Source organism: Myodes glareolus, chromosome 18 (genome assembly GCF_982192425.1).
Source record: "Myodes glareolus chromosome 18, mMyoGla1.1, whole genome shotgun sequence".
In the NCBI taxonomy this organism is placed as follows: domain Eukaryota; kingdom Metazoa; phylum Chordata; class Mammalia; order Rodentia; family Cricetidae; genus Myodes; species Myodes glareolus.
The window spans coordinates 26,811,697-26,839,433 of NC_142043.1; positions in this window are offsets into that span (position 1 = coordinate 26,811,697).

Here is a 27,737-nt window from a genome sequence, read left to right on the forward strand (position 1 = left end):
TTTCCTGATGTTTATTATAAGAATCTTTGGTGTTATCCTTTTTTTCCCCATGTATCTAGGCTGTCCACAAATTCTGTTGGTGTCCTTTCAGGGAAAAATAAATAATTTATTCTGAAACCTATGGGACCACTTCTTGTCAACTCCATTACTAACCTCTCTGTATAAAATATATATCCAATTCTGATCTCAACTGTTAACAAGAGGCTTCTAATGACCTAACCTAACTACACTACCCTCTGTCATCTGTCTGCCTTGACAGGTTTCAAAGACGTCTGATCAAGTCAGGCAAATGATCAAAATGAAAGTTAGCATGGCATTGGTGACACTTGTGACTTCAGCAGCAATGCTGTGAGAAGAGCTCCCGACTACTTCAGTATTTGTCCTCCACATTCATAGCATCTGTGTAATGATGAGAGATCAGAAGCCATAAATAAATAACACGGAATTCTGTCAATTACGTAGGCAGTTTGTGAAGTGTAATAAGTGTGGAATTAAGTGGAAGATGGACGTAGTCTCTCAAATTGGAAGAGACTCAGGAGGCATGGCAGCTAATTAAATATGACTTAGACTGCAACATGAAACAAGAAAAGTACTATACTGCAAAAAGTAGGGAAGTCTGAGACAAAGCCTGTAATTTAAGTAACTACATTTTGGCAGTGATTATTTCAAATCTTTATAAATGTACTGTGAAAATTTAAAGTGATAGTGGAGGAAACTGATGGAAGATATACTAAAAATTCTCTTAAATTCACAGCTCTTGTGTAAATCTACACTTTATACAAAAGTCTGGAAAGTGTTTTATATATGGCTTAATGTGTACTCAATTTTTTTTCCTTTGATTATCCCTGTTAGCATATATGTACTCACTCACCTTACTCATTGGATCACTATGTTCATCTAATGAACTTATTGTCTATTAAAGTCAATGGAAGCTTAGGCCTTAGAAAATTTTCTATTGCTTTAGGATTCTCTTCCCCTGTAGTCCACATGACTTTCCTCTTTTGGTCATATTTCATAAAAAATGTGCTTTATATTAAGGAAGGTCTTCCTTTTTTACCTTTGGAGGAAATAATCTTTCTCTGGTAATCCCCCCAGTCACTGAATATGTTCCTTCACTACATTTTTTTCATAGTGCATGCAAAGTCCTCAATAGAAATTTACTTCTAAAAGTAGTCAGTGTTGCCTCACTGCTTTGTGGGATCATGAAATCATTCAGATACTGCTTTCAGTTTCTAAATTTTTTTTTACTCTATAGAGGACATTAAATATTTTTTGATATATGGAGGAATGATCAAGTGTTAGGACAAGATTCTGGTGATAGAACTTTACTCAAACATGTTCACAGCTGAGAAATAGATCTTTGGTACCCCACAAATACCAAAAATAAAGGAAAACAAACAAAATATCCAAAATCAAATAAATTAATTTACTTGGAAAAGATTATAAGTAAAATGTATAATATTGGTTTTATCTGAGTATTTAGCATACTGATTTTGTCAGTATATACATACTAGAAAACATACATTTCACTCTCCTAAATGATTTAAAATATCCAATAATATTTAATGCTGTTAAAGAGGTTATGAATCTCACTGAAGTGTCCAAACTAAGAAATACAGTACAATTAGCTTAACAGGCTTTGGAGAACTAAAAATAATATATGGGCACAATTTACTCAGGGTATATACTTTCTCCTTCTGTCTAAATAACTATTTCTAGTGTAGCTAGAATTTAAATAATATAGAATTTGATATAGGTGGTAAATACTTTTTCTTCCTTTGCAGTAGTACTTCTGTGTATAAATGAAGCATATGATTAATTCTCAGATTTTAAATGTTTCTTGCTATTTGAGTCTATAAAAAGGTAACAAGACAGTAGAAAGATAGGTCAACAATGAGGACTTAGATGGTCAGGGATCACACTCAGAAGTAAAGGGTGTTGTGTCAATATGAAGTTTTATTATACTCTGGAGACACCAGAGAATCACAAAGCAATTAGCCAATAATGCTAAAAAGTTATGGCTAATTTAACTAATGGTTAATGGAGCCTAGTAAAGCTGTCAGAGTTGATGAGTCCAAGGAGATTTTGTGTAGGAGCAGACATTAATGTTACGGTCCTTCTCTACTTTTAGAGTTTAATCAGTTTTTAGAATAATAGCTTCTCATTACAATAATACGCCAAAATATGGTTTGGAATTTAATCTTTTCAAAGTTTAAAATAGAAGGAAAAGGTTTGTCCATTAATATATTATATATTTCACAAACCATGTTTATAGAACTCCTAAAGAGGTATTCGTTTATAGAACTATTAATATACACAGAACATTTGTGGACATAGATAAGAGTCTATTCTTTTAATATTTACATAGTATGTGTATATATATGCATTAATTTGTGTGTAATTTTCTGAATTGCAGTGAAGTAGAAATAAATGAACCAATGTTTGAAAAGAAATGAAAAGTTTAAAGAGAACCTAAATTTTCAAAATTGTTTCTTCGAAGACTTAGAACAAACAGTGTTTTCCAAACAAAACTTTTGAAGTTCCTAGCTAAAGGGCAATGCACAGTTCTTTATGAGCTTCATGTTTTATTCATTAAGTGGTTTGAGCTTGTAGGAGAAATAGAGCTTTTTCGCACAGCTAATGTTATAGATCTTTTACTCCAGGAAAACTCAGCTTCCTGTGAGAAATCCCACTACTTTCAAAAGTATGGAGTTTAAGTAATGCATGAGGAAGTGGACTTATGTACCAAAGAGAAGGACAGCCCCCTGTACAAATAACTGTAAAAAAGAAAGGTGGAAAGAACTCATCATATACATCATCTCAGCACAGAATCGGAGGATTCCAGTTCACTGACAAAGTTTTCATCTCACTCTTACTTCCGTTCAAAGGAGTCTGGAAGAAAAGCTTCATAAATTTGCTTTAGGTAATAACATTGGGAGAAATTGTTACTATTGATTCTGAGGCAGGAGAATAAGGAGGTCAAGGTTATTTTGAGCATGTATGCATAATCTTCTCTCAATGTTTTGTTTTATTTTATTTTAGTGTCCATGTGATATGAATAGGACAAATTTTGGGAGTCTGGTTCTCTAGCCACATTGTTGAGACAGGTGCATTTTTCTTGTTTCTGTTTCTGCTCAATGTTCTTTAGGCTAGCTGTCCCATGAGATCCTAGTGATCTTCATGTCACTGACTACCATTTCCCCATAGAATTTATGGGATTCCAGATGCTTGAACATGAAGCCATATTTAAATGCCACTTCTAACAGATGAACCATCTTCCTGAGTTGGTAGTCCGGAGTAGTTAATTGTCCAATCATAGATGACCATGAAGATCTGTGGAAGTGATTTAGAGCTATGCAGTCTGTCCCATGCAAATGTGGCCTATGCAATTCAGGTTATTCCTGGTTGATCAATGATTCCATTTTGAGCTATCTTCATTTCCACAGTAGGAGTTGCATGCTGGATAACTGCATGCAACGTGGCTCACTCTAACTTTGCAAGTCTTTCTCAAGAATGGAAATCCTTGCATCCCGTGTTCTATGCACTGCTATTAGTATTTTGCAATTGTCCACACTTGTGTTTATTATGGTAGACTAAATAAATATTTCTTTCTGTATAGTTATCTAAAGTGTGAAACCTTTCACCACTCTCCCTCCCTTTTCTCACTACATTACCTTTTTCATTTCCTCTTCTTTTTCATTTAATACCATAAATAAAATATACACAATTCCAAACTATAGTAACAATGATTGAAATAATACTAATAAAATCTTAAATTTAAGGTAATTAATTTAAAAAGAATAGACAAAATAATAAGCATTTTAATAGTTTACTCTTGAATATTAACATGAAATTGTTCGTGTATAGTGTTAGAATGAATCACAGATCATCATTAGATTCACTCAACTTCATGGTGGTTCAATATTGTAGGAGGTGGAGAGAAACTAGCCTTCCATTTTGTTATCTTGCATCTTTAATATGCAAACATTTAGAATTTGAGCAAAGATCTTCTAGTAGTCACTCTCTGTTTTGTCATGTCCTCCTTTCTGACATGGAGGGTATAGAATTTCTTCCTATCCATGCCTGAAAACTTGATAAAATTTATAACAATGCATGAGACAGATAATAGGGTAGTTTTAAATGTAGCTGTAAAATAGAACAATTGGTTCTTTCTTGGAGGCAAAGAACAAGATATATTAGTTAACTCAATAATGTTTCCTTTTCCTTCCTTCCTTTTTTTTTAAATGCAAGAAAATATAGGGTTTAAAAAAGCACCCAATAGGGCTGGGGAATTCAGTCAGTAGTTAAGAGTACTTGTTGCTCTGGTAGAGGGCCTATGCTTAATACTAAGTAACCACACGGGAGATGACAATCATCAGTAACTCCATTTCTTATGCCAGTTTTCTTGTCTCTACTGATATTAGGTACACAGATAGTAACATACATTTTCAGAAAAATGATTTTAATAAAAATAATAACACAATTTTATAAATTATTAAACAAAGTACAAGACAATAAAATTATTAAAATTATACACAAACAACAACTACTACTAACAAAATGAGATCTCATTTAATCAGGAACCATGATTTGTGTGACTTCCCCAGATTCTGAACAGAGCAGAATTCTGTCTTGGTAACTGTCCTCTTTTAATACTCGTAGAGTGGAAGGTTTTTGAGTCTTTTATTTGGGTGTTCACTTTAAGCTCCAGACTTTTGTATTTCTAATAAACACATAAATTTCCAAGTGAAAAAATAAAGACAGATTGATTGTAAAAGCAAGGGACACTGGGCTGTTTCACCAAAGATTTGGAGTGGGTTTCTGTTAATAGAGAGTTCCTTCTCACCTGCAGGAGTTTCTGCATAAACAAGAGACAGAAAGTCTGAGGTTTATGGACATGTATAAGAGAACAATGCTATAAGGAGTTCAACCCATGACTTCCCACTGATTTGAAGTGATTATCTGCCAGGCAGTGGTGACATACACTTTTAATTCCAGCATTTGGGAGACAGAGGCAGGTGGACCTCTGTGAGTTTGAGGTCAACTTAGTCAACAAGAGCTAGTTCTAAGACTGCTAGGGTTGTTACTCAGAGAAACCATGTCTTGGGAAAAAAAAGGTGGTTATCTCAGAACTAAAAGTAGGGATATGTGCTTGACTCCATTGGGTCCTACAATCCTTCTTCCCTCTCTTTTGCAGGATTCCAAAGCTCAGTCTAATGTGTGGTTATGGGTCTCTGTATCCATCAGTTGCTGGTTGAAACCTCTCTGATGACAACTGGAATAGGTAAAAATCTATGAGTATAACAGAATATCCTTAGGCTTCATTACAATAACACTTTATTTTGTCTCCAATCGTGTTTTCTTCAGTTGGTTCTATCCTATGTCTCTGAGCTATCCAGACACTAGGTTCTGGCATGCCAGACAGTGTCATGATTGGGCTTACTGGTCTCTTGGCAAAAGTCCTAGGCTAGACCAGTCATTGGATGACCACTCCCCCAAACCTCTATGCCACCCTTACACAGCACATGCCATAGACAGGACTGGCAGTAGGTAGAAGGTTATGTGGCTGGATTGGTGTCCCAATTCAACCACTGTGAGTCTTGCCTGGTCAAAGGAGATGGTCAATTCAGAAGAGACAATCCATTTTGCTAGCTTAGTAGAGGTCAACCTTGTAGATTTCAGGGAGTTTGAAATGTATCACGTCCTGATACATGTACCTGAGTCCAAAATGAACCCCATTTCCTTTCCGTTTTTTTTTTTAAAGTAATCTCCTCCACTGGAGCCCTACTCCTCCCACAAAATCTCTTCAATTTGCCCTTCCCAGGGAGATCATACTGTCGTTCCCCCTTGAATATTGCTTGTTACCTAGCCTTTCTGGGTCTGTGAGTTGTAGCATAGTTATCCTTTACTTTACAGCTAATATCCACTTTTAAGTGAGCAGGTAAATACCATGCTTGTCTTTCTGTGTTTGGGGTATCACTCAGGATAACTTGTTTTCAGTTCAAGTTTCATGATGTTATTGTTTTTAACAGATGAATGGACTATACTCTTTAAATGTTACACATTTTCATTATCCATTTATTCAGTTGAGGGGCATCTAGGTTGTTTCCAGCTTCTGGCTATTACCAAAAAAATTTGCAATGAACATTGTTGATAAATTGTCCGTGTGGTATAGTAAAGCATCCTTTGGATTTACACCCAGGAGTGGTACAGCTGGGTCTTGAGGTGGGTAAGTTCCAAATTTTATAAAAAAGAGTCATACTGATTTCCAAAGTGGCTGCACAAATTTGCACTCCCACCAGCAATGGGAGAAGCTGTCCCTTGCTTGACATCATTGTCGACATGAACTGTCACTTGTATTTCTGATCTTAGCCCTTTTGACAGGTAGAAATTCAGAGTCATTTTGATTTGCATTTCAGTGATGGCTAAGAATGTTGAACATCCCTTTAAGTGTTCCTTGTTTATGTGAGATTCTTCTGTTGAGAATTCTCTTTTTAGATTTGTGCCTCATTTTTAATTGACTTATTTTGTTTGTTGATATCTAGTTTCTTCAGTTCTTTATTCATTTTGGAAATCAGTCCTCTGTCATATGTGGGGTTTGTGAAGATCTTCTCTAATTCTGTAAGCTCCCATTTTGTCCTAATGATAGCATCCTTTGTCTTAAAGAAGCTTTTCAGTTTTATGAGGTCTTATTTATTAATTGTCGTTCTTAGTGTCTTGGCTATAGGTGTTTTATTCAGGAAGTTATCTCCTGTGTCAATACATTCAAGGCTATTTACTACTCTCTTATATCAGTTTCAGTGTATCTGAATTTATGTTGAGGGCTTTGATCCACTTGGATTTGAATTTTGTTCAGGATGATAGACATGGAACAAATTGCATTCTTCACTTGATGGCATGGAGTTAGACAAACACCACATTTTGAAGATATTTAAATTTTTTGCTGTGTATAATTTCAACATTGTTTGAAAACCAGGTGAACATAGACATGTGAATTTATATCTGGGTCTTTAATTTGATTCACCAGGTTTTATGCTAACACCATGCATTATTTTTAATTTTATTAGAATAGCTCTGTAATAGACCTTAAAATCAAAGATGGTGATATCTCCCAAAGATATTTTATTGTACAGATTTGATTTAACTATCCTGGATTTTTGTTTTTCTACAAAAGGTTTAATATTGTTCATTCAAGTTCTGTAAGCTTCTTGTACTTTTATAGGCATGTCCTTATTTAGGTAGGAAAATTTTTTATGACTTTGTTAAATATGTTCTCTGAGTTTTTAGGCTGCATTCTTCTTCTTCTATCCCTGTTATCTTGTATTTGATCTTTTCATAGTGTTCCAAGTTTTCTGGAAGTTTCTGTGGTAGGAATTCTTTAGATTTATCATTTTCTTTGACTGATGAATTATTTTCTTTATCCTGTCCTCAATAATCTCTTGTAATCTCTTGGTGATGTGTGGATCTGTAGTTCCTGTTTGCTTACACAGATTTTTCCCTCTTCAGGATTCCCTCTATTTGTGTTTATTTAGCTGATTCTATTTTTTATTTCCAGGTCCTGAATAATTTATCTGTTTATTTAGTTTTTGCTGGGTTTATTTCAAGAATTTATTGATTTTTTCTAGTTTTATTTTTGTTCATCTTTTCCTCGATTTCTTTAAGGAATTTATTCATATCCTCTTTAAACACTTCCATCATCTTCATTAAGTAATTTTTAAGGTTTTTTGTGCTATTGCTGTGTTGAATTTTTCAGGAATTGCTGTTAGAGGTTAACTTGGCTCAGGTGGTGCCGTATCGACTTTTCTATTATTGATTGTGTTCTTACATTAGCATTTAGGCATCTGGACTTTAGGAATGATTATAGGTCTAAGTGTTGATTCCTGCATTTATCTTTGTTGAATGGGTGTTTTGTTCCTTGGTTTCTTTTTCCTCTCTGGTCTTCTGACCCAAATGATTCTGCTGACTAGTATGTCTTCAGGTCAAGTAGGATCCAACTTCTGTGGTTTTTTGAAGCCTAGGGATGCTCTATCCAACATGCCCTCTGGTAAAGTTTAAGTTTTCTTCCAGTGTTGTAGACTAGGCTAAGAAATCCTCGAGAGGTAGTACACTCTGGGGTCCCTTGATCTGATCTGGCCTCTGGGGTTCCTAAGTCCAGCCTGTATTCCAGTAAAGCTCCTGGCTCTGTAGCCCCTAGATTTGCCCTGTGCTCTAGTAAAACTGAAGTCTTAGTCTAAAGTTGTAGACCTAGTGTTCATAGATCTGGCCTGAGCTCTGATGAAGCTGAAGTCTTCTTCCAACACTATTGACATGGATATGGAGCCATGGGTGAGGGGGTCAGGGTAGGTCAGGATGTGTGCAGTCTGGGGTTATTGAGAGAGGCTTTAAAGGGGTTCTGTGGGTGGTGGACAGTATCTTACCTGTCATTGTTAGCTTCAGTCTGGCCTTCAGTAAGGTGACTGGGTCTGTGGCCCATAATATGGAACTCAATGGAAGGAATACAGTCTGGGTAATAGGTTAAGCTTCAAGAAGTGTTACCTGACCTTGGGTGGTGCCTTACGTAGGGATTCTAGATCCTGCCTAGCCTCTGATAAAGTTAAAAACTTCTTCCAAAGTTCTAGGCCAGGATATTGGGTCCAGAGTTGGGAGTGCAGTCTGGTATTGTTGGACCAACTTAAGAGGGATTTGGTGGGCAATGGACAGAACTTTCCCTGGGTTCCCTAGGACCACTCTGACCTCCAATGCAGCTGCTGGTGGTTGTAGACCCTGATATGATGCCAGAGGAGAGGATAGAGTTCAGAGTTGCTGGGTGGGCTTTAAAGAGTATTAGTGGGCAGCGGGCAGTGTTTTACCTGGGGTCCTAGATCTGACTTGGTCTCTGTTAAAGCTTAAATTCTTTTTCCAAAGTTGTAGATGGTAATATAGCGCCAAGAGTGCCAGACTAGGGGTAGTGGGCAGTTTTTGCAGTCTGGAATTGTTGGGCATGCTTGAAGATGTTTTGTGGGTGGTGGGCAGTTTCTTGTCTGGGGTTCCTAGGACCAGTCTTGCCTCCCTTAAGACTGCCAGGACTATGGGCCAAAATAAGAAGCCCAGTAGAAAAGTTACAATCTGGGGTTGTTGGGCATGTTTTAAGGAGTGCGAGCCAGTGGTGGGTTGGGTGTTTTCTTACTGTGGTTTCTGGATCCTGATTGGCCTCCGATGAAGCTGAAGGAAGTCTCCTTCCAAAGTTCTAGACTGGAATATGGAGCTCAGGGGAGGGGATGTTCAGCTTAAGTGGGTTTAGTGTGCAGTAGAAAGTGTCTTCCTTTGGGTCCATAGGACCAATCTGGCCTCCAGTACAGCTTCCTGGGTTGTAGGCCCTAGCATCAAGTCCAAGTGTGGAGGCCATTTTGCCTCTTGTTAGAAACAAATAGGCAACTAAAGAGTAACAGTAAAACAAAACAAACTTAAATAGGACAAACAAAACTACATAAGATAAGAGAGTTTTTTTTTCAAAGTTTATTAAATTATGAAAGTTTCCATTTCCGCCCCTCCTCCCAACACCCTCCCACTCCCCCCCCTCCTCCTCCCTCTCCATCCCTAAGAGCAGTCAGGGCTCCCAGCCCTGTGGGAAGTTCAAGTTCCTCCCCCCTCCCTCCAGGTCCAGGAAGGTGAGCATCCAAACAGACTGGATCCCAAAAATCCAGTACATGCAGAGGAAACAAGTCCCAGTGTCATTGTCAATGGCTTTTCAGTAAGGCTCCGGGCCAGCCACATTCAGAGAATCCGGCCACATTCAGAAAATCTGGTTGGATCACGTGCTCATTCAGTCCCAGTCCAACTGGCCTTGGTGAACTCTCATTAGATCAGTCCCCTTGTATCAGTGGGTGATCGCACCCCTCGCGGTCCTGAGTTTTTTTTCATGTTCTTCCTCTTTCTGCCCCTCATTTGGACCATGGCGGGCTCAGTCCGGTGCTCGAATATGGGTCTCCGTCTGTATCGCCATCCATTGTCGGATGAAGGATCTATGGTGATAAGCAAAATCTTCATCAGTATGGTTATAGGCCAAGGCCGGTTCAGGCACCCTCTCCTCTGTCTAGAGAACAGTCTGGGGATCTCTCCTTGGACCTGGAATCCCATTTATAATCAAGTCTCTTGTAAACCATAAAATGACTCCCTTAGTTGAGATATATTCTTCCCTGATCCCATATCCATCCTTCCTCCCTCCCCCCATCTCAGTTCCCCGAGTTTTCCCCATTCCTCCCCTACTCCCTTCTCTCTAACCCTCTCCCCTTCCAACAACCCTCCCACCCCCCACCCCCATGCATCCGAGGTTACCTGGGACTCTTGTCTATTTCCAATCTCCAGGAGGATAAGTACATGATTTTCTTCAGGTTCACCTTCTTATTTAGCTTCTCTAGGATCTCGAATAATAGGCTCAAAGACCTTTAATTATGGCTAGAATCCACTTATGAGTGAATACATACCATATTCCTCTTTTTGGGTCTGGCTTACCTCACTCAGTAAAGCGTTTTCTATGTCCATCCATTTGCATGCAAAATTCAAGATGTCATTGTTTTTTACTGCTGAGTAAAACTCTAGTATATATATGTTCCATACCTTCTTTAACCATTCTTCTATTGAGGGGCACCTAGGTTGTTTCCAGGTTCTGGCTATTACAAATAGTGCTGCTATGAACATAGTTGAACAAATGCTTTTGTGATATGATAGGGCATTTCTTGGGTATATTCCCAAGAGTGGAATTGCTGGGTCTTGAGGGAGGTTGACTCCCAGTTTCCTGAGAAACCGCCACACTGATTTCCACAGTGGCTGCACAAGTTTGCATTCCCACCAACAATGGATGAGAGTTCCCCTCTCTCCACATCCTCTCCAGTATAGGCTATCATTGGTGTTTTTGACTTTGGCTAATCTGACCGGTGTAAAATGGTATCTCATAGTTGTTTTGATTTGCATTTCCCTGATCGCTAAGGATGTTGAGCATGACCTTAAGTGTCTTTTGGCCATTTGGATTTCTTCTGTTGAGAATTCTCTATTCAATTCAGTACCCCATTTTTTAATTGGGTTAATTAGAGTTTTATTGTCTAGTTTCTTGAGTTCTTTGTATATTTTGGAGATCAGGCCTTTATCTGATGAGGGGTTGATGAAGATTTTCTCCCAGTCAGAAGGTAGCCTTTTTGTCTTACTGTGAAAGACCTCTTTGACAAGAACTTTAAGTCTTTGAAGAAAGAAATTGAGGAGGATACCAGAAAATGGAAAGATCTCCCTTGCTCTTGGATTGGGAGGATCAACATAGTAAAAATGGCAATTCTACCAAGAGCAATCTATAGATTCAATGCAATCCCCATCAAAATCCCATCAAACTTCTTCACAGACCTTGAGAGAATAATAATTAATTTTTTATTGAAAAACAAAAAACCCAGGATAGCCCAAACTATCTTATATAATAAGGGAACGTCTGGAGGTATAACTATCCCTGACTTCAAACTCTATTACACAGCTACAATATTGAAAACAGCCTGGTACTGGCATAAGAACAGAGAAGTCGACCTATGGAATCGAATAGAAGACCCAGATACTAACCCACAAACCTATGAACACTTGATTTTCGACAAGGGGGCTAAAGGTATGCAATGGAAGAAGGAAAGCGTCTTTAACAAATGGTGCTGGCATAACTGGATGTCAACCTGTAGAAGAATGAAAGTAAATCCATATCTATCACCATGCACAAAAATCAAGTCCAAATGGATTAAAGACCTCAGCATTAATCTGACCACTTTGAACCAGATAGAAGAGAAAGTGGGAAGTAGTCTACAAGAAATAGGCATAGGAGACCACTTCCTAGGTAGAACCCCAGTAACACAGACAATAAGAGAATCAGTGAATAAATGGGACCTCCTGAAACTGAGAAGCTTCTCTAAAGCAAAGGACACCGTCGATAAAAGAGTTTTAAAAAAAAGCAAAAAAAGTATACATAGACTCAGATACAGTTTTGTACACTAAGGAATATCATGAAAATTTAAAACTAGAAACTATAATATTTATACAAAGGATATATATTTAAAAGGATGCCTAGACTGAATATTATTGGATGGAGAACTGCCATAGACATTGAGTTTATTTTTTGTTGTCCATCTAGTGCTGAGAATGGGCCAGCCCTTAAGTGTGGCTTGTATCTCCAGTGAGATTCAATTGTAGAGAGAGCTAATATTTCATTTGCAAGTGCATACAAATTGGAGATAACTTCTCGGTGAGTGATGGAGGTTTGTGTCCAATACTCCTCCCAGCACTGGGAGTCTATTTGGTGCTGACCGGTGCAGGAGGTGGTAGACACCAAGGAAAGAAGACCTTTCCATCACAGCAGGACCAAAACACATGAGACTTAGGACCTTCAAGCTACATAAGCAAAGCTGCTTTGGTGGCACCCTAGCCTACAGGTTTTATGCTGCATTAATGACAGTCTTCCCTTTAGTTAAAGACCTCCTTCTTTCCCCTGCTAACATGAAAAGCTAGATTATGGGCCTGCTGTTTTAAGACACTGGTCAAACTAAGAGGCCGGATATCAGAACCTCAACAAATAAAGCTTTATGTTCCTTTAGTGCGCTTCCCCCCACCCCTCTGATTGAGAGTTCAGAAACTTTGGTGCGCTATCACTTCAAAGCCACTAATTTATGCTCGTACCTAATATCTTGCTGCTCCAGACTGGTTAACATGTAGACTATCCCAGGTTAAATAGTATGGTGGGGGAATACACTTCCAACCCCTGAAGTGATGTGCAAGTAAAATACTTTCTGTGGAGAATTTATCTGATGGCATTTCTCTTGTTCTTCCACAATCATCCTGTTCCACACATCTCTCTCTCTCTCTTGTTTACTTTAGCTATCATTGTGTTACAAAGAGAAATCTCTTCTCTTAAGGATAGACTATTATGGGGGTATTTGAAGAGCCCTATGCCCTCTAGATTAGCTGAAGCATCCTGTCAAAAGTGGAGCAAGAATTCAGAGCCAGTTAACATTGGCTTTGAAGTTGGCAAGCATAGATGCAACATAGTTTCCTTTCATGTATAGATATATATTTTGTGTTAAAATAGCATTGAATTTCCCGAAAGCGCAAATGTATATAACCTTGGGTATCATTTCATGCCGTGCTCTTGATATCCTCTCTGAATCTCTAATGAGAATGTGATTTTTGTTTTCTTGCTTGCATCCCTGTTCCTAATCTTTTTACTTTATTCTTTATAACCCTGTCTGGAACCACACTTAGATCTCATTTAGGTTGTTTGAAGACATTAGCTTCAAACATACCATACTTGTGTGTGTGAGTTGTTGTAAGAGTAGGGTGGCCCTTTGTTTTTCCCAGCCACCTGGCTAGCTTAAACCCAAAATAACAACATAAAAATTATTTTAATTAAATCACTGTCTGGCCCATTATCTCTAGCCTCTTACTGGCTAACTCTTACATCTTGATTTAACCTATTTCTATTCATCTGTATATCAACGACTAACTAACTCCATAAGGAGCCTCTTTGATGCCCATCTTCCTCAGGAAGTAGCTTGGTGATGCAAGGAGCAGACATGTCTCATTGCCATGAAAAGCCCTAAGTTCTTAAAACATTTTAAATGCCATATTTTGTAGTCTGAAAATTTTGAAGAATGCCTATCCATCTGAAATGCATATCTAGAAAATCTAACTAACATGATTACAAACTTGACTATTATAGAGATTATCTATTAACCTATATTTCTTAACTATACATTACAATGGGCTACACAATAACAATACCTTAATCAAAATCAGAAATACATATGCATATAACAAAATTGACCTTAAATTTGTATCAATAAAGCAAGATCCATACCAATGCAAATTATTCATATCTATATCATTTCCACCTTTAAATGTAAATAAGCAGTTATAAACAATATTTGGGAATATGGGCATAGTTTTCTTTCCAAACTTCTTCCTGCTGTATGGGGGCGCTGCTAATCAGGTCTTTCATGTTGTATTCTAAGGTGCTAGGTTCATCTCAGTCATCAGTTGGGCAAAGTAACTTTTTGAGGGTGTTTATGGTGACCTTTCAGGAGGCATTGGTCCTTGAAACCTTATTTGCTTGGAGGTAATTTACAGGTTCTCATCTTCTGTGAAAATAAAAGAAGAAACTCTTTTCCAAAGCACCATATCCTTAGACCCATATTCTGAAGTCAAGATTCCTTTATAATATATATGCTGGTTTAGCTTAACAGCCCGTAAAATGAAATATTTTTATGTACTTCGTTCTTTCACAGTCAAAAAATTAAAAAAGAACACAACTCTCTCTCTCTCTCTCTCTCTCTCTCTCTCTCTCTATATATATATATATATATATATATATATATATATATACATATTCCATTCTGTGAATTTTCTATTTTTACATGGCTTATTTTTCTTTACTTCTTTTAATCTACAACTATCTGTATTCTGCTTCTTTAAAGACTTTGCCCCTTTTTTAAAGCATTAACTTTATTTTATGACTCTCTGTACTCTTTATCTTTTCTCTCCCAAGCCTTCGTACATTTGTCCAACACTGTGACCCATTTAGAGGTCGTTTATGTCTGAATCTGTCCTATTGTGAATCTGTAATTTTTTTACTGTCTAAAAGAGCTTTGAAAATGCTACGAAGCTTGGTTGCAGCTGCTCTGGATGCTGGCTCCACCTCTCTCCAATTTTAAAATGGTGGAAGCATCACCAGTGCTAGCTCTGGGGCCTCCAGGCAGGAGCCACATCCAGCATTCCAACCCTGAGAATGAGCATGCAACACATAAACCCTTTTTATCTGAGTTACAGCCAAATCTGCCACACAGATCACTGCACAGTCTGGAAACATCTCTCTCTATGGCAGCAGGAATCTGCCATGCTCTCCCGCCTGCCTAAACCTAGTAGACCTGATCCTGCCACCTGCTCAGGCAGGAAGAGTCAAGTCACAGGCATAATCTCACCTACTTTCCTCCTGACCCTGAATGGGCACACACACACCCGGGTCCACAAATGCTTCATAGTCGGAGTTTGCACCAGCAGCAGGGTTCAGGAAGCCTTGTTTTAAAATGGCGCGACATTTTTCGGCTGTTATTGTTGAGTCAGGAAAATCTCTCTGCAACATGCCACCAGCAAACAGTCACAAGCTGTGTTAAACTCTGTTTTTTTCTGTGTGTCTAGAATTAAGCTCTCTCAGGTTTTTAAGTGGATTTAGTCCATTACATTGGTGCCAAATTGTTGCACAAGGAGGGTGACCCTTTGTTTATCCTGGCAGCCTGCCTAGCTTACACCCAAAATAACCACACAGAAATTGTATTAATTAAATCACGGCCTGGCCCATTATCTCTAGTCTCTTATTGGCCAACTCTCATATCTTGATTTAACCCATTTCTATTAATCTGTATATCACCATGAGGTCATGGCTTTCTGGGAAAGATTCAGCATGTCTGATTCTGGTAGCTCCATGGCAGTTCTCTGACTCTGCTTCCTTTCTCCCAGAATTTAGTTCTGTCTTCTCCACCTACCTAAGTTCTGCCCTATCAGGCCAAGCAGTTCCTTTTGATTAACCAATGAAAGCAACACATAAACAGAAGGACCTCCAACATCAGTGAGTGTGTGTGTGTGTATGTTTAAGACAAGACACATATGTATGAATACTCTTTAATTTATACACCATCATTACTCATCTCTTTTAATTGATATATAAAAGACAGGTGGCCAAACTAAGCTTTGGGGAAGGAGGATTACAAGACCCAGACTGTGAGCATAAAAACCCTGTTTCCAGAAAAAAATTTAAAAAAATGTGTTTACTGTACGTATTTCTTGAGGCAGTTCTGCAACTTTACAAGGCTGAGGTGTGAAAGAGTGATGATGTTTTGACTCTACTGGAAAGTTTGGACACCAAAATGTTTTCTATCACAGCTGAATCATTGTTTTCTAGAATGAGCATAAGTAACCAAAATGATTTTGATAGTGTAAATATTTCAGAAACCAAGAGGTAAAGTTAAAATTGTGTTGCAATTTGCAGTTTTCTTTTTGTCATATTTTCTATTGAATGTGAAGGTTGACAATCTGGCTGCATAAATTGCTTATCTGTTGACAGATTAAAATTTGACTTCCTTGAGCTTTCATACAACTCTGAAATAAAGTTTCTTTTCCTTGGAAGTGTTATAGCTCTGGAGGGAAAGGAATCTTTACTGGTCTGGAAGTCAGACAGCCAATGTCTGGAGCAGGGAAGGGACCACTTGGGAAGGAAAGGAATTCTGACTCATGGGGAAGTCAGGTGTTTCTTAAACTGGAGTGTGGTGGCGATGATCCTCACAGGATGTCACAATCCTGCTCTGAGAGAGAGAGAGAGAGAGAGAGAGAGAGAGAGAGAGAGAGAGAGAGAGAGAGAGAGAGAATAGTTTCACTCTGCTCTGTCCCCTAAGGCAACATCCTAGCAGAGGTATCCTAGCCAAGGTATTCTTTTGTTCTTTTCTGCTCTCGCCTAAGATATTTTTTTCTTCTGCTTCACTCCACTAAAGGAAAAGTCTCAGAAATGTAGCAATTTCCTCAAGTACAGACAAAAAGTTAGTTTTCCCATTCACTCCCAAGGGAGCTTCCCAGCAGATATAACTGTTTCTTCTATTTTCTGTTTTGCTTTTTTTGTTTTTTTCTGCTTTGCACCCCTGCCCCAGCAAGGGAATGGTCTCAGTAAAGGTTCTTCTGTTCTGCACTAGTGAAAAAAGATACTCACCCCAAAACTTGTTTAAGAAAGGATTTATTGGGAAAGAGTTGTCTTGGAGAGAGACTGCCTCTGCCAGTGTACGAAAACGACAACCAGCAACTGAACAGGCAGAGAGGTTTATACTGGGTTTCTTAGGGGTGGAGTACTCCCAGGGAGATTTTCTGCTCTGGAATTGGTTGTTTTAGTTAATCAGAGGCAGAATTCCTCTGATTTCAATCAAACTGTGTTGCTTTCACTGGACCTTTTTACCCTTTTGACTCAGTTTTCGAAGATAAGGCATATTTCTTTCACTGGTTCTGGTTCTAGGGCCAAAGTATGTTTCTTGGCCTCTGATTTCAGAGTCAGGGTGTATTTCTTTTGTTCTGGGTTCAGGGCTCAAGTGTTTCTTTCACTAGCTTGGGTTTCATATCCAGGGTCTCTTTCTTTCACAGACTTTGGGTTCAGGATCAGAGTGCTAGATTTCATGCTCAGGGACTAGGTGTATTTTTTTTGTTGTTTTAAGTTGGTCAAGTGCAAGGTTGATTTTGGTTTCAGGGCTAAACTGGGTTTCATTCAGTGGCTTTTTTTTAGTTTGGGGGGTTTAGTTTTTGGGCCAGGGTGTATTTCTTTATCTATCTCTGGGTACAGGGCCAGGGTAGGATTCTTAGGTTGACCCATTTTTCCTACACCCATCTTAAACACTAAATAATTCTGGAGGTAAATTACATGAATTAAACATAGAAGTTCAACAGAACTTAATTCTCTTAGCAATGTTATTTAAAGTCATCTTAACAGAAAATATTTCTAAAATGCAGCCACAAATAAAACAAATAGAGCAATATTTAAACCTGTTGAGCATCCTAAAATATGAATGTAGACACAATAGTGGTGATTGGTCAGGATACATTGGTAACAGTGGCTTGGAGGACTCCATGGGAACTACCTCAAGGATCTAAAATTGGATTTGAGGACAATAGATACTAGAGGTCCTTGCTACCTCTGAAAAATTGTTGGAGTCCATGTGGCTTGAACACAAATATCTATTTTTCCTAACTGGACTGGTACGGAGGCGCAAGGAATAACCAGACACAACTTAAACCTTTATTACGGAAAAGGGCATCTCAGGCTTCTTCCTCCTGAAGATCTCCCCTGAAGATCTCCTGAAGATGTCTGTGTTTATTTTCCAAACATCTTTTATACCAATACATAAACTGGGCGGGAAAATACATCATCATACTGTCTCCTAGGTAACCAGGTGAATGGCCTTTTATCATGTCCCCATCTACCTGTCTGCTGAGTATGCTAGCTGTCACATAGACTTGAATTAACATCTCTATAAGGCATCCTCCAAATTACAAAGAAAGGGAGCAGCCAACATCCTGACCTTTGTTAGGCAGAGACAGGCTGTCTGCAGGGCTACATGATCACTTTGGATCAGCCCAAAGACTTCAAAGCCTGGCTGCTACACCATAAAGAAATACAGGCCAATAAAAAATCAAAGACACTTGCAAGGGAGGGTGCTCAGGATGCTGTTATTAATTCCCTTAGTGAACTTTTACCTTTAGGGGCAACAAACTGCTATACATAATTTTGCATCTTATACTGCTATTTAAAATAGATTGAATTCTGAGTAAAATGAATTTCCAAGGAAATCAGGCCTCTTTCCTAGAAGCATACCCACAGGAAAGGCATCAGGAAAGAGAAAACTTAGAAAGGAAATACGTGAGCCCCAGACTTGCAATGATTGGGACTCTTGATACTAAACTCAGCCTACTCTTATTCTTCATAGAGTATTCTTATTTCCTTGCTTATTGAATTAAACACTGTGCTGCTTGCTCTGCTACTGTGTGCCATCTGAATCCTTTCCTTGCAAAAGCATAAGGACCAGACTGCTGCTGGGATTGAGAGGAGGCCTAGACAAGCTGTGGCCCACTGGACAATTGACTCTTCAATATCCTGACTTCAGTCTCTATTGCAACAGGATCTGACATGTTGCTGAATTATACAAAATCTTTTTCCAAAGTATAGATTTCATGGTTTGTTGGTTTGTTTGTCCAAGTACACAGTTCCTAAGGATATTCTAATACTTTGGGGAATTCTTTCAATCTGTGATTTTTATGAGAAGGGACATGAGCATTTCTGTGGAATATCTTCATTACTGCTGGAAAGGTTTTCATATTACCAAAGCAGGTTTATTGTAGGCTTGGAAATTGGTGTTGATAATATAACTGAACACTTAAGATATTCTTACTAAAAGCAAGATTTCATCTACATTAGCATATACTAGGATTGAAAGCATAAAGGTAAAGTAGAAAAGTAGGAAAAACTGAGGGTACCACTACCTAGACTACTACAGATAGAAATTTAACAACAACAAAAAAAGCTAAATCAAAGACAGTCGTTAGTTGGAATGTGGCTAATCACACATTGTGTAATGTCAGTTGCCAGGTAATGCATTCTCATTCTATTTAATTAGTCTGGAAATGCTTTTCTCTCATTTTTTTTCATCTACTGTTCTACAGAATTATTTACTCAGAATTATTTGTTCTTTAATTACTACATCTTATCCTGTATCTTTTCATAGTAGGTTTCACAAACCCACTCTGTGAAGGGACTCACAGGAAACATTTTTCATTTTGTGGAACATACTTTCCATTGTAACTCCTCCTCTCTGTCACTGTGGTGTGAAAGTAGCAATCAGCAATGAAAGCAGAACATGCAGTGGTATTCAAATAAAACTTATTTATAACAATGGAACATCAGCTAAACATGGCCTGCAGGGGAAGTTCTCCTACCTCTGAGTGGAAATGGAGTCCTTGAAAAAATATTTGTCATAGTACATCCTGATCCATAAGGCTCCTTTCAATTTTAACATACAATTTCATATGTTGTTGTTAATTTACAAAAATATTCAATATTTGATTGTCATATTGATCTATAATTTTAATGAATGTTTATGATCATGGTAATAGTTTCCCAAAAAGTGCTTTTTTAACCAAAATTACAGAGACAGCTGACTTGAGCTCATGGGAGCTCTGGAAATCTGGACTGAGAGTTCAGGAGCCTACATAGGATTGAACTAGAACTTCTTCATGTGGGTGACAGTTGTGTGGCTTAGTCTGCTTGTGGAGCCCCTAGATTTGGGACCAGGAGCGATCCCTGGGGATAGCTGGCTTTTTGAAACAACTGTTCCCCCCTCTCTCTCTCTCTCTCTCTATATATATATATATATATATATCTATATATATATATATATAGATATAGATATATATATATATAGAGAGAGATCCCTGTGCCATGCTCAGTCTTGATGTAGAGAGGAACAAATTGGTCTTGCCTCAACTGAATGTGCCAAGCTTTGCTGACTCCCTATGGGAGGCCTTGCCATTTCTAAGTAGTGGATAGGTTTGGTGGGGGATGTAGGTAGGGTATGGGAAGAAGGGAGGGAGAAAGAACTGTGCTTGGATGTAAAATGAATAGAAAATTGAAAATAAAAATTAGAATAAAAGAGAAAGATAAAGCAAAGGCAACTTGCTCTCTGTTAAAAACAAAATTAAATGGAAACAACTCACCAAGGCCAGCAGGACTGGGACTGATGGAGCATGTAATCAAACTGGACTCTCTGACAAGGAGGGCTGACTGAGAAGTCAGCACTGGGTTTTGATTCTAATACATGTACTGGCTTTGTGAGAACTTAGTCTGTTTGGATGCTCACCTTCCTAGACCTGGATGGAGAGGGGAGTACCTTGGACTTTTCACAGGGCAGGGAACCCTGATTACTAATGAAGGACCCCTAGTTTTAACCACAGTTATACCGTTTTGCAAAGGTTCACAGATAACTAGCTCAGGACCTCTGGAATGCTGAGCAAATAACAGGCTTAATTAAGGGCCTCCGGAATTCAAGGCCTCCGGAATGCTGAGCAAAGATACCTGAGGTTAGAGCAAGGACAGCCTTATCTGGCTGCAAGACAGGAGATTTATGGATTGGTCATAGAAACAAAGAAAGAGAGGATTGCGAGGCCTGAGTCACGTATAAAGCGGGGCTCGTCACGAGTCAGGGGCTGTGCAATCAGACATCTGGTCGCCAGCCAGGAAAGGGGGAGGCAGGATAAGAGGAACAATAAACCGCTGAGTAGTCCCCTCATTGTTATTTAGGTTAAGAATTTACCACCCTGCATCTTGCTTCTGTAAACCTCGCTTTTTGCTCTCCTATAAAAACCCCTCACCCCCAACCTGCAGGCACGCAAGTCCTCCGAGAGACTCTGTCGCCCCAGGTACCTGCGTATCCAATAAACCTCTTGCTGTTTGCATCCGGCTGCGTGTTTTTGACTGATCTTTGGGCACGGGGTCTCTCCCGAGGGAAGACGCCCACGGGAGTCTTTCACTCTTTGGAGTGGAAAGGGAGGGGGAGGGAGAATTGGGGGACGGGGAGGGAAATGGGAGGAGAGGAGGTGAAAATTTTTAATAATCATAATAATAAATAAAAGTTAAAAAAATTATCTATATCTTTGAGAACTTCAGCATCAAAAAATGGAAAAAGATGTTGAATTTGAGATTATTTTTCCAGTTAGATAACACAATAAATGATACACTATTAATGTCTGAATCTACTGTTTCAGGAATTTTTAAGGTATCATTCTGATAGAAATACTTATAGCCTCAAATTTTCACAGAAGTAACAGTGTTTGAAAGTGATGTCTATCAAAGAAGCATGTGAAAATGACAAGAGAGTTGTTCCTTGGCTATATTTCACAAAGATCTGTCTTTAATGAAATTAAATGAGGTTACCTTTTTACATATCTCTAGTCAATACTGATGTAAACAGTCACATGAGGCATATGGTTTGTGATATTTGTTTTTAAGAAAACAAGAAACTGTTTCCTCGGTGCTTAGGAGATGAGGTCCCCTACTGAGAAGCAAGAATTGAAGGCTGGAGTAGAACACCTGAGGGCGGTAGGAAACACAATAGTCCCACCATGGATAGATAGAACTAGGCAGAATGGTGGGAAGTGGGAACCAGGTCATGAAAGTTTTCGGAACATACAATTTGCATTCTCGATCTCAAGAGTGAACTCATGTGACAATATAGAAATGGCAGGTGTTTATGTACTGGTCTAAGAGAATAGAACACATGATATAAAATCTAAGACACAAAAAGGCCCTGCCGTAAGTGAGCTTAAATTATTCCAAGTTCTCAGAACAGATTCTTCTTGGGTACAGCCTGTGTTCACACCAGCCTTTCTTGTTTCTCCTTTATTTCCTGCACATTTGTCTGTGAATGGAAACTTAAAACATACCTTTAACACAGTAGTAGCATGAAGATCATTTGAAACTCTTCAGAAAGATCTAGAGTCTGTGATTTAAAAACAGCCACTTCTATAAAATGTCATTCATAGGAACTAAATTTCATCACTCTGTGGTATAAGAGCCTAAGAATTGAAGCAATGTAATAGAAAAATCTATGAGGACATGAGAGAGAAAATAAGTCCTTCTTACAGTGTGTTGGATGTCCCTGGGAAGTTGAGAAATGTGAATATACCACAATTGACATTTGTCATAAAGATTATTGTAATTTTGTATATAGATATTTCCAATTAATATAGTAATGAGCCACAGTAATGACTGAGATTATTCAACCTCTGGTGGTCATTATTCTGTTCTAAGGCATTGCTTTTAGAATGCGTGTGTGTGTGTGTGTGTGTGTGTGTGTGAGAGAGAGAGAGAGAGAGAGAGAGAGAGAGAGAAAGAGAGAGAGAGAGATGCAAGGCATTCAGTTATTTATTTCTTTACCAAATTATTTACTTATTTATTTACAAGATGTTCTGGAATGCAGATGTCCTTGAACTCTGTATGGGATGCGTGATGACCTTGAATTAAAGATGATTCTGTCTTTTCTTTGAAAGTACTGGAATTACAGGGCCAAGTCACCTTTTCCTACTGAGATATACTATTTAAGTAACCAAAAATTGAAATAGCTAATCTGAAAGCACCTATTTTTTTTTAAAGTTAATAAATTTATTCAGCAAAAGAGTTAGTTTGATGAATGTTTCTGTGTGTTGTCTGGAAACCTGTGACCTGAGAACTGCTGGTTTTATAATTTATTTGAGCTCTCCAAGCCTCACACTAATGGTAGGGCCCATATTTCATGAGTAGTAGAATTTTGTTTGAGATATAATCCAAAGTCTAATGTTTGAAAGCTGCTGGTAACATTGAGAAGTATTGGAATCCTTGAGAGATGGAACTCGATTAGAATAAGCACATCATGAAGTGTTTGGCTTTGAAAGATAATATTGCAATATTGTTTCTGCTTTTCCATAAGACAAATGCTCCAATATGATGCTCTACATGATATATCAAGCTCTATATACAAAAAGAAATGTTATCATGGCAATAAAACCCTGGGTCATTAAAACTTTGAGTCAAAAATATAAAAACCTTCTGGAAGATGCTTGTCTGAAGTACTTTTAAGAAATGATAAGACAGTGACAGAACATGAACACTTTCAGCATCTACCTGATCTACATAGAAGTTCTTTGGTTCTAGCTTATCATCCTGTGAATCCTGGTCTTACATTGTAACAATTTCAAATATGAGCAGATTTTAAAGTCACCATTACTGTCAACTATCATTTCAAAATATATACTTCCTCAGTTTATTCTACAATGTCTGTTGTTTTCAACTTAATACAAGTTATATAAGTCTTTAAGCATATAGTTCACAAATACTGGCTTTATCTACCAAAAAAAGCATTTCATGCATCTTCTTGTTGATGCCAATTTGTTTGAAGGAGTAAGTAGTCCATCCAAAATCACTAACAAACATAAGTAATAGAGAGGACTTCATATACTATCTGACTCCTATAAAACTCAGATTTAGCAGTGATTTACTAGAATTTAATAAAAAAAAGCCCAAAAGATATTGATTGGAGCTCCCTGGAGTAACAGTCAGTTAGTGGAAAACCAGCCCCTGTCCCTTTACCCACTTTCATTGTTTTATGGCTTTTATAGTGGACAGTCGAGTGTATAGCAGGGGGTAAAGTTAAGGAAATGCCTCATAAAATTATTTAGAAATATGGTGTGCCTGATAGGGTAAACATCTCTTGTAGAAAATAGGTATGTTTGTGTGTGTATTTGTGTGTTTGTGTGTATGTGTGTGTGTGTGCGTGTGCTCACTAATGAGTATTGTAAGAGACTGTGAAATAATCACACAGAAACTGTATTAATAAAATCGCTGCTTGGTCTATTAGCACTAGCTTTTTATTGGCTAGCTCTTACATATTAATTTAACCTATTTCTGTTAATCTGTGTATCACCATGTGGTTGTGACTTTTCAGCAAGACTCTGTCAAGCATCTGTCTCTGGCAGAGCTACATGGTTTCTCCCTGAATCTACCTTCTTTCTCCAAGCATTCAGTTTAGTTTTTATTGCCTACCTCTGTTCTTCCCGGCTGGAGGCCCAAAGAAGTTTCTTTATTAATCAATGGTAATCACAGCATACAGAGGGGAATTCCACATCACCTCCCATTTTGTGTCTAAATGAAAAGGAAGGTTTCAATTTTAACAGTAAAATTACATTTGGCAAAACAGGTCTCAATCAATAATTATAATTACAATATTTATAACTATTTTATCTAGTTTCATAATTAAGTAAAACTATAACTATCTATTCTCCAAGTCTATCAAATACTCCAGAAGGATATAATATTACCTAAGAAAACAGAAAGCATATTGTAAGCAACTTCCAAAATTCTAGAATTGACAGAGACATCTTACTGCCTGGACAGTCACTCAAGTTCTTCTGTAATGCTGTAGTATCCATCTTCAGCCTATAGGCCCATAGTATCTGGCAGACTTTTCCATGAAACAGGAAAGTTCAAAGATAATTCTGCCTTTATTGGCAGTTTGTCAGTCACTTTCTTATGTGTCTCACAGAATGTCCAGCAAACTCTTTCATGAAGCAGGAATCCTGAAGTACTGTCTCACCTTTTTTGGCTACTTCAGCAGTCATATTTCTGTGTGTCCTGCATGTCCAGTTCATCAAGCAATCAGAAAAAGCAGTTTCTTTCCCAAATAGCTAATAAACTTTATAGGGAGCCTCTTTGATGCCCATCTTCCTCTTGAATTAATGGGTGATGCCAGAAGCACATGTGTCTCATTGTCAAAAAGTTCTATATTCTTAAAACATATTAAATGTCATATTCTGTAGTTTTTGAAATGTTTGAAGAATGCCTATCCATCTAAAATATATCTAGAAAATCAAACTAACTTGACTATAATAGATTATTATCTATTGAACAATATTTCTTAATTATAGGTTGCATTTTTAAATGAGCAGAAAAACACAATAACTTAATCAAGAGGAAAAAAACATATACACAGTATAACAAAATTAACATGAAATTTGTATTAATAGACTAAGATCCGTATCACTGCAAATTATTCATCTCTATAGCATATCCCCCATTAAATATAAACAAACATTTATAAACAATATTTGGGAATTTGGGTATGGTTCTCAAACTGCTTCCTGCTTTTTATTGGGCAAAATATTTTGAGGGGTGTTCACAGCCATCAAACCACATTAGTCTGAAAGAATTCCACACACTCTCTTCTTCTGTATAAACAAAAGAAAAATTCCAAAGCAATAAATCTATATACCCAAAAATTGAAGTCAGGATATCTCTAAAACATATATGTTGGTTTAGCTTAGCAACCTGTACAAGAAATTGTCTCTCTGTATTTGACTCATTCACAGTCAAAAAAATTACACAATGATATACATAATCCAGACTCTCTGTGTATTTCCATCCTTATGTGGCTTATTTTTTTTACTTGTTTTAACCTATTACTGTCTGTACTCTGTCTCTTTAAAGACTTTGTTTTAATTTTTGAAATGATTTACTTCTTTTTATAACTCTCTATACTCTTTTTCTTCTCTCTTCCAAGCCTATGTACATTTATCCATTACTGTGACCCATTTAGAGGTCTTTTTTTTTTATCAGCATCTGTCTTTATTGTGTATCTAATTATTTTCTGAACAGGAAAAAAAAACTTTTTTTTTTTTTTTTACAATGCCTGGTGGTCAAGGATAAGACCAACTCCACAACATTGCCTGTTGGCTCCACCCAGACCAACATAGCAGAGTTACATTTGCTGCCTCTGAGAGCCATTCTCTCTACCCCAGATCCAGAGTTGTGGCACAGCAGGTCTTTGTTACCATTAAGCATGTTGTAGTATTCTGTTCGCAAACCCCATTTAAATGCTCTGTAACTGGACCTCCCTAAAGAGTCAGAGTTTGTACCTTTTCAAAACTGCGTGTTTTGATGTTGTTTTTGTTTTATTGTTTGTTTGTTTATTTATTTATTGGTACCCTGAATCACTAAGGCCTTTCTTAAAGGTGCTGTGGCACACTGCCGGCAAACAGAGCAAGAATCTATGTTAAACTTTGTATTTTGTGTCTATAATTCCTTTTCATGCTTTCTCAGGTTTTATGTGAATTTAGTCAGTCCCACATTGGTATGTCAATTTGTTGTAGGAGGCTCTTTGCTTATTCCCAGCTGCTCACGCCTGAAATAACCACACAGAAACTGTAATAATTAAATGACTACTTGGTCTATTAGTTCTAGGTTTTTTATTGGTTAGCTCTTACATCTTAATTTTACCCATTTCTTTTAATCTGTGTATTGCTACATAGCCGTGGCTTACCAGCAGTTTCTGTTAAGTGTCTGTCTCTGGTGGAGCTACATGGCTTCTCCTTGATTTTGCTTTCTTTCTTCCCATCATTCAGTTTAGTTTTGCTTGCCTACCTCTGTTTTGTCCTGCTATAGGCCCAAAGCAGTTTCTTTATTAATCAATGGTAATCACAGCATACAGAGGGAAATCACACATCATATGATATGATGGTGTATATTGAATTAGAGATGAAAGGGAAAGGCAGTCACAAGAGGATATCAGGAGAGTATATGCACATATTAGAGAGAACTGTGCCTGTATCATGTTCCCTCTGTGGTAAATCTTTTAGGGGCCCCAAGATTTGGATTGCAAAAGAAAACATCTGTCTGTTGCAGAGGAAACACAACTCCTTGATCATCTGTTAATTGGAACCTTGCATTTAAAAATCATTTCCTCTCATTTCATCTTGGAAGCAGCCTATCTAGGATGGTAGTAAGAGAGTACTAAGTGCACAAGAGCCAAGGATAGATTCTCAGACATTCATCATCACCATAGCCTAGGGATTAAGGTCACTAAAGCAGGGATGAATATAGCATTGTAAGTGAATTTTCAAAGTAGAGCTAAGAAGAGAATGTTGGGTGGGTCAGGAGATGGGGAGGGTCTGGGAGGCTTTGGGGGAGGGGAAACTGATCAAAAAATATTTAAAAATTTTGATTAAAAAACTAAGCTAAGCTTATTAATACTAAGAAATATCAAAATTTGTGCAGTGGAAATCATCCTTTTCAGCCTTAATTGGTGCTGGCAAAGAAGGAAATTCAATAGATAAAAAAAGAATGTCACACCCCATTTTTCACCTTTGAACGTCTTTCATGAGCATATCATTATAGATGAAACAGCTTGTATGAATACGCCTTAGAAAGGCTGAAATATGCATTTTGAAGCTGTACAGTAGTTTTGTTTTCTAAAATGCTATTTTGCGTCTTTGAGCTTAATAATGTCATGGATAGTCATGGTGCTTTGAAATAGGCAGAATATCAATATTTCTCATGGTGTATCAAATTCTTATTTATATTTTATCTATACTATTTCATTAGTTAGTCAATTCTCAGTTAACACTTACCAGGATAGGAAAATAGCATGATAGTATAATATATCCATGTATGTTCCTATCTTTAAGAATAATTGATATTTTAGAATCATAAATACTATATAGTCGCTTGAAAAATATTTATTGTAATTATTTTGTTTCTTAATATCAAAATAGCTGGAGAAAGCATGCTTTTTGATCTGCCTTAATCCAGTTATCAAGTCATTACCACACATTTATTGACTTATAAATTATGAGGATCT